The sequence below is a fragment of the Lactuca serriola genome, chromosome 8 (assembly GCF_051521515.1).
Source record: "Lactuca serriola cultivar US96UC23 chromosome 8, Lser_US96UC23_V15, whole genome shotgun sequence".
Classification (NCBI taxonomy): Eukaryota; Viridiplantae; Streptophyta; class Magnoliopsida; order Asterales; family Asteraceae; genus Lactuca; species Lactuca serriola.
In genome coordinates this window covers 99,793,807-99,802,342 of record NC_136415.1, presented here as the reverse complement: position 1 = coordinate 99,802,342, position 8,536 = coordinate 99,793,807, and the positions used below count along the sequence as shown (strand labels likewise).

The following is an 8,536-nucleotide window of genomic DNA, read 5'->3' as shown; positions in this document are numbered from 1 at the left end:
TTACATAATGACGAGTGATCGAAACACGTGCTTAATCAAATCTCGCTCCGAAGGTACTATGTGTCCTCTGGATGTTTCACTCATCATTGGTAAACCGCAGCTGTGCTTTCTTTCCAAAGCTGTATCTGAAGTCTGCTGGCTATGACATCGCAAGCTAGCTCATCTCAACTTTCGGTACATCAACAACCTCGTCACTGGAGAACTAGTCCGCGGTCTCCCTATTCTCAAATTCAGCAATGATACCCTTTGTCCAGCCTGTGAATGCGGTAAACAATCAGATGCAAGCCATCCTCTGATAATGGATTCTTCAATCTCTGAACCACTGGAGTTATTACACACTGATCTCTGCGGTCCCTCAACCGTAGCCAGTCTTCACCACAAAAAGTATATACTGGTTATTGTTGATGACTATACACGCTTCACATGGGTCTTCTTTCTCAGGCTCAAATCAGAGACACCGCAAATCTTCATTAACTTGATCAAAGAAGTCGAACTTCAAATCAAGCTTCCAGTCAGACATATCCGCAGTGATAATGGAACGGAGTTCACTAGTCATCTTCTCAACAGTTTCCTGGTTTCCAAAGGCATCTCTCACAACTTTTCAGCACCCTATACACCACAATAAAATGGTGTAGTAGAAAGAAGGAACCGCACACTCGTTGAAGCAGCCAGATCCATGCTTAACTTCGCCCAACTTCCTCTATACTTCTGGGCTGAAGCAGTAGCAACCGCATGCTTTGTTCAAAACCGAAGTATCGTGTGCAAACGTCTAAAACACCATACGAAGGTCTCAACAATCGCAAACCTAATGTTCGTTTCTTTCATATCTTTGGATGTAGATGCTTCGTGTTCAACAATAAAGACCAACTCAACAAGTTTGCACCAAAATTTGACGAAGGTATCTTCCTTGGTTATTCCACTAACAAGGTTGCATATCGAGTGCTCATCAGATGAACAAGGTTGATCATTGGAAGCTTTGATGTGAAATTTGATGATTCTCACATCCGCATCGCACCTCCATCCACCGAAACCACTGCAATCATGGAAAGTGGCATTCCAGCCGCTTCCGGACCTCTGAATCTAGTTGAAGTCAACTATGATGATCTTTTTGATCCCATTGAAAAGGCGAAACTATCCGAAGTTCTGGTGTCACCCACAGCTCAATAACAACATGTCAACGTATCTGGACCATCTCTATCTAAAGTAGTTTCGCTCAATACTTCCACTTCTCCGGTTGAGGGGGAAAGCTCTACTCCGGATCTAGTCACAACCGTTGAAGTTCCAGTGCTTGATGCTGCTTATATTCCTGCCCGAAGCGAGGCTTCACCATCAAACGAACCTTCGGACTCAAATGATGAGTTCATAGAGAATATTGACACTAGAACCGATCCTAGAATTGTCACTCTCCCATCTGCATTCCAGGGGGAACCATCTCAGGTTCCAGAGGAACTCCCATCCGCAACCTAGGGGGAACCTCAACCTCTGCCGATTACTCAAGAAAACTCTGCTCCAATAGATCAAGATGATTTAGCAGGATGTTCTCAAATCCAGGGGGAACTGCCATCTCCAACCGCATATTCCTCTGACATCCAAGATATCCCTTCTACCGCAGCTGCGGATCATCTGATGCCACGTCTTCATGTATGGACGAAAGACCACCCACTAGGTCAAATTATTGGCAACCTATCCGTAGGTATCCAGACTCGGTCTTCCAAGGACTTATCTGATCACTGCCACTATGCAGCATTTATGTCCTCGGTAGAACCTAGAACGATGAAAGAAGCATTGCTTGAACCGGACTGGATAGCTGCAATGCAAGAAGAATTAGAAGAATTTGAAAGAAACAAAGTATGACAACTTGTTCCTTTTCCACAAGGTCATACTATTGTTGGTACAAGATGGGTTTTCAAGAATAAGCTAGATAAGTCTGGCTCAGTCATCAGAAACAAGGCAAGACTTGTTGCCAAAGGCTATAGTCAACTAGAAGGCATTGACTACGATGAAACGTATGCTCCGGTAGCACGCATGGAAGCCATCCGGATCTTTTTAGCATATGCAGCCCACAAATATGTCAAGGTACATCAGATGGACGTTAAGAGTGTTTTTCTCAATGAGGAACTAAAAGAAGAGGTTTATCTTCAGCAACATCCAGGATTTGAAAATATTGAATTTCCAGACCACTGCTACAAGCTTGAAATAGCAGTCTATGGCCTGAAACAAGCCCCAAGAGCTTGGTATGAGACACTCTTTAAATTCCTTGTCTCATCCGGATACAAAAGAGGAGTGATTGATCCCACATTATTCAGAAAAGCAAATGGTGACCACCTTATGATGGTACAAATATATGTGGATGATATCATTTTCGGGTTGACTGATCAAGACATGGTAGATGAATTAGCTAAGCTCATGACCAACAAATTCAAAATGAGCATGAATAGAGAGATTAATTTCTTTCTAGGTCTTCAAGTCAAACAAATTCAGCAAGAAATTTTCATTCATCAAGAAAAATACACCATTGAACTTCTGAAGAAATATTCAATGGACAACTGCTCTTCTGCTAAGGTCCCTATGGCCTTCGGTTATAAGATCTCTGTTGATCCCTCCGGTGAATCTGTGGATAACAAGACTTATAGAGGTATCGTTTGCTCACTGATGTACCTCACCGCAAGCAGACATGACATTGTCATTGCAACTGGTGTATGTGCAAGATACCAGGCTGATCCAAAAGTGTCTCACATGACCGCAACCAAACAAATTCTTCGGTATCTTAAAGGAAGCAAATCAATGGGTTTATGGTATCCTGCAGGCAACGACTTCAGTCTTTAAGCCTTCACCGATGCGGATCATGTAGCTTGCAAGCTCGATAGAAAAAGTACATCTGGTGGATGTCAATTCCTAGGAGGAAGACTTGTAAGCTGGTCTTCAAGAAAGCAAACGTGTGTATCTTTGTCTACTGCAGAAGCCGAGTATGTGGCCGCAACCAGCTGTTGTTCCCAAGTTCTTAGGATGAAGACACAATTGCTAGACTACGGGTACAGAATGCTGCGGATACCAATTTACTATGACTCTGAAAGTGCTATAGCTATTTCTCATAATCCTATTCAGCACTCCAAGACAAAACATATTGAGTTACGGTATCATTTCATCAAAGATCATATTCTGAAAGGTAATATTAAACCCATCTTTGTTCCTACTCATGAAGAGATTGCTGATGTTTTTATAAAAACACTTAACTCTACAAAACTCAATGCATTCTTGCAAATATTGGGAATGATGAATCCAGACCCGCAATTCTTTCTGAAGAGTTAGCTACCGCAGACCATCATTGGTCTTCATTGCGGTTCTAACTGAGAATTACATGTGATAGATGGTTTTGATACCGCAGTCTAGATAGATAAAATTAGGGGTAAGTTTAAAGTATATTACATTTGCCGGTTTAAAAAGATAAAAAAAAAAATAAAAAATAAAAGAGAAAAAGAAGTTAACCAAAATTCAACACGATTTAATAATATCTTTAGTGACTTAAAGACTTAAAAAAATCAAGGCTACCTTATGATATATGTGATCATGTCTCCGCTTCCAATCTTATAGAGAAATTAAATATCTCCTATCTTTTACTCCTACAAATCTTCATACTTATTTAATTGATGACATGTGTCATATTAGTATCTTAAAATATCATTAAATTTTATTAAATAAGCATTAAATGTTACACATGTCACAATTTCATTGGATAGAACGATATATAAAAACAAAAAATAGGAAGATATTTAATTTCTCACAATTTTGTGTGTAATAACAATTTTTAAGCGTTAAATTGAAATAATTAGTGGTTTCGATAAAAATACAAATCAGATTTTATCTATAAATAATTATTTTAAAATAATATTCATTTTCATATCGTTGATTTATTTTAATATGTCGCACCAAAACCATTTTACGTTCTCACACAATCGTTAGTTTGCATTTGAACATTTTATATACAAAATATATGTATAGAAATTCCAAAAATATATTATGTGGCAAAATGGAAAATTCCTTTCATTCTCCAAAAAAAGTTGAGATGGTGCTCTATGATCGTCTACAAAACCCCATACCCTATCTACTATGCAACCGCAGTCACCGGAGCTCATTCATCAGCATCCATGATGACTTACAGAAGAATTCCTTTCCTTCAAGTGAAAAGAAACAAAATTTCCAAAAAAGAAAAAGAAAGAAAAACTAAGAAAGCTCTTGATCAGCTGTCTCATGGTTCTCTGTATTCGTTACTTGTAACTGATCACAACTCTTCTCTTTTTCCTCCTCCGTCACCGACGATGTCTCCGTCGACACCGTTGAGTTGCCACAAGAGCTACAGCTACCAAACGACGACGCTCTGCTGGATATGGGTGTTGCCAAAAACGTCGGTTTATCTTGTCCCGCCATTATTACCAGATACTTCTCTTCGAAAACAGGAGTTTCCTTTTCTTTTTGATTACCGGGTTTGGAGTCGCCGTCTGTTTCTCCTTCTCCGGCCTCAAGGTCTCTGTCTCCGGCTTCGGATGAGATCTTCCAGTAGGAGCAAGCGAGGATCAAGAGGGCGAAGGCAATGAGACCCATCATGGCTGCTAACCCTCCAAACAGGTAGGGTACTGGTGAGTGCCATGGTGATCGTTGTATGGTCACCGGAGACGATGGAGCCATTGAAGAAGTTGCTTGAAGAGTCATTAATGGTTGATTATTGAGGTTGAAACTTGAAAGACAAGAGAGAAATGGAAGATGATTAGAGTTGATGAGTGGATTAGGAAATGGTTCCATTTGATGCTATTTATACACGAAATTCGTAAATGGTCGATATTTTTGTTCTTAATTGAGAAAAATGGCGTCATATTTTATGTTTGTATTTTTAATTTTTTATTTAGGTTATTGGAATATATCGAGTGCGTTTCTCTTTTCAATTTTCTAATAATTATGTTATGCCAAATATAACAATAAAACAAAACATGAGACTTAGGCACACAGGAATAAATACTATCAAATTAAATAATTTCCAGTGATAACTTCTTTTTTACTGCTTTTCTTTATATCGGTTATTTAATACTAAATCGGGTCCTATTTTCCCCTTTGTCCTTTCGCTTGTCCTTAACTATCATATCTCTTTTAACACAACAAAAAAAAATCACTTTTAGCGACCACATTGAATTCGTCGCTAAAGCCTAAAGGAGAGTCACTCGAGTTCTATCCGCACTTGTTTTCAGTTTGAGGTCTGTGTATCTCTTTTTTTTTTTTTTTTTGAATTAGCAAACTAACCTACTCTTAAAAACACATGTCTTTTAATGAGACTTGAACCTATGACCTATCATTTGAGAGTGTTATTCGTTACAGCTAGGCCAAAGGCCCTTTGATATCTGTATGTATTTTTGGGTGAATAAAGAGCCTGAAACATGTGTCGCACAGGGGCTAAAGGGCATGATGACTGGGGTTATCCTCACATTATCTTGTAACATGCATTATCAACTTAACACAAGGGTTGCATTTGTTGCAGAACTTAACTCAACACCTTACAACACTATTGATAGCCATGCATAATTTGTGACCGTGTTCCCCAAGGCATCCCTTTCTTTCAAAAGGATTCTTCCAAAGGGTTTTATTGTATATGAAATTCTATTTCTTTTAGCTTCGTGTATAGATTTTGATAGAATAAGTTGAAAATGACTCATATCATTTGACATTTTAATCAAAATATATCTCTTTTCTCTTATATAATTGCCCTATTAGGTATGTATATAATTTATATAGTTACATAAAATATTTTTATAAATTATAAAGCCATATCCTTTGATATTGATTGCGTATGCACACATTCGTGTTGATATGAGGCCATGACGGGTCTATTGAGGAAAATGCGTACAAGTACCATAATAAACGTGACAATCATGCATTTGAACAATCTTTCCCTTCATTAAATGAAGTTCAGGTTCATTTTTTTAATCCTTTTCTTTTGGTAAACAAGAATTATGTTAACTTTTATATCAAAAAACAATTTTGATCAAACCTTTATAAAATACAATTTTGATTGTGAGCTGATTTTAAAATTATTAACAAAGAACAAAGAAAAATTTAAATATAATAACTAAATAAATAAACAACCAGAGATATTACATTAAATGAAAATTTAAATTACAAATAATAACATTTAAATTAGTGTAAATGTTTTAAGCAGTACTGAATTTTGTTCTTCATCAAATTGAATTTTAGCGACTTTAATTGTATGTACAAACAAGTACACTCAGTTGAAGAAGAAAACAAGAACAAACCCTACAATCACCTATGGAAGCCCTCACTGTATCTAACATGCTCTCCACGATCACCACCGTTTTCGATGAACAAAACTGATATCAGATGGCTCGATTAGTCAAGACTCTCCCATGAATTTTTTAAAAGCAAAAGCAGAAGAAGCTAATGCTAATGGAGCTGATCTGGGGTCTACTGATTGTCGATGTTCCTTACTTGTAGCTGATCGTTGCTCCCTTCTTTCACCTTCTCCGACGTCGACAATTTCTCCGATGGGTTATTCCGGCAGCCACAACTACCAAAAGACAACGTTTTGTTTGTAACAGGTGTTGCCAAAAAAGTCGGTTTCGCTTCTCCCGCCATGATTACCAGATACTTGTCTTCGAAAACAGTGAGTTCCTTCTTGTGATTATCGGATTTGGCATCTCCGGCTTCAAGGTCTCTCTCTCCGTCGCCGTCGTTCTGGTCATCGTCGGTAACATTTAAGTAGGTGCAGGCGAGAATCAAGAGAGCAAACGCAATGAGACCCAAAACGGCAGCTAAACCTCCGAAGAAGTACGGTACCGGTGTGTGCCATGGCGACACTTTAACTACCGCCGGCGACGATGGAGCCATTGTCATCACTGTTTCTTCAGTTTTGCTTTTGGTGTCGTTGGATTAGATTAGAAAGTGAACAGTTAGATTTGTTAATGGTGGATGAGTGGATTAGGAACTGGTTCCATTTCAAGGAATTTATAGACGATAAAATCTGATTTTTTGCTTCTCATTTATATTATTATTATTATTATTATTATTATTATTATTGTAGAATTTAATATTACATACTTTTTTTTATTTATTTATTGTATTGGAGTTATATTCCCTTTTTAAAATCTAATCTTATGGTTAATGGAATATAAATGGGTTTCTTACAATTACAAGCAAAGAAAAGCTTTAGTGCGTTTATTTATTTAAAATTTTAGTATTTAGTATATTTTTAGATGGCAACAAGGGAAACGAATATCCAAATGGGAGTGAATATTAAGGTATCCTTTAATTTAAAATTTTATCAATAATTGAGCACATCTTATTGATAATAAATCTTTAATTTGCGGTTTCTTTTTCGATATTTTAGAAATAATGAAACAAGTTGAAAAGAGATAGAAGATATATAGGGTATTAAAGGACAAATTTTGCCTATTAACTTTAGCCATTAGGACGTTTCTTGTTCGTTCATATTTTGAATTGTAACTTTCTATCTTATGTACCTTTATGGTAATTTTTTTTGAATTTTTCTATTCATGTTGAAGCCATGAATATCGTGGTTCATCACTTAACTAACTAATGGTGATCATTGTTATTTAAGATAATATAACTCATATATCCGTTTGTTTTATCATTTTAGCTTCATATTGGGATTAAAAAAAATCAAGAAAAGGGTTTATGTTATGTTCCTCTAGGATTGATTGATTGAATAGGTATCAATACCATAGCTTTTTCGGGTTGAGACTCAATTACTTTAATTCGATTTCAATTCTGGAGAGTATTGGTTCTTGTCCTATTTGGTTCGGGTGAAAACGGGAACAAGCCCGAATTTATGTTTATATTTTTATATTTTTCTTAAACTTTAAACGATCATAATTTGGATAGCATAACTTTCTCATATAAACTTACACTAGTTTGATTCTTCTTTAGTCTCTGGATTTAGTAGACGTTAGACTAAAAAATCAACTAATTTGGATAGCATGAGTTAAACATGGGTATCTGAAAACTTAGATTTTCCGTACTTCAATCATTTTTTGTTACCAAACATGTACTATTTTTTTTCTCAATTTTGAATATTTATATTTCTCTCATTTTATTTTATTTTATTTATTTATTTTATCTTAAAGTCAAGAGTCTCATGTTTTGTTATAATTAAGTACGAGTTACATAAACTGGTGTTGTTGCGTACATAAACTTGGTATTAGAATGATATTAGTATGAAAGTATTGATATCAGTGCCGTTAGTATCTATCAGTTCGGTACTCGGTTCCTACAAAATGCAGTTTTTGATTTCGGTACTAGTTCAGTTAGTTCTAGTACCATGTTCTGTCCTATGTTCCTTTTTGATTTCGTTACTAGTTTAGTCAGTTCTAGTACCATGTTCTGCCCTATGTTCCTTTGTTTCTTTCGAAATTCATTAGTTATATGAGTTACCTTTAAAAGAATACAAAGATACTCATGAAAATGGCAATATGCACATTTAATTAATTAATCTCACACTAATGGTGTAAACCCATTT

The 8,536-nt window shown here is 36.3% G+C and overlaps 1 pseudogene; it reads right to left on the bottom strand.

Annotated features, from left to right (window-relative positions):
* Positions 1–3,994: 3,994 nt before the first annotated feature.
* LOC145070880 (protein GLUTAMINE DUMPER 2 pseudogene) lies at positions 3,995–4,792 on the bottom strand (annotated as a pseudogene).
* Positions 4,793–8,536: the final 3,744 nt, after the last annotated feature.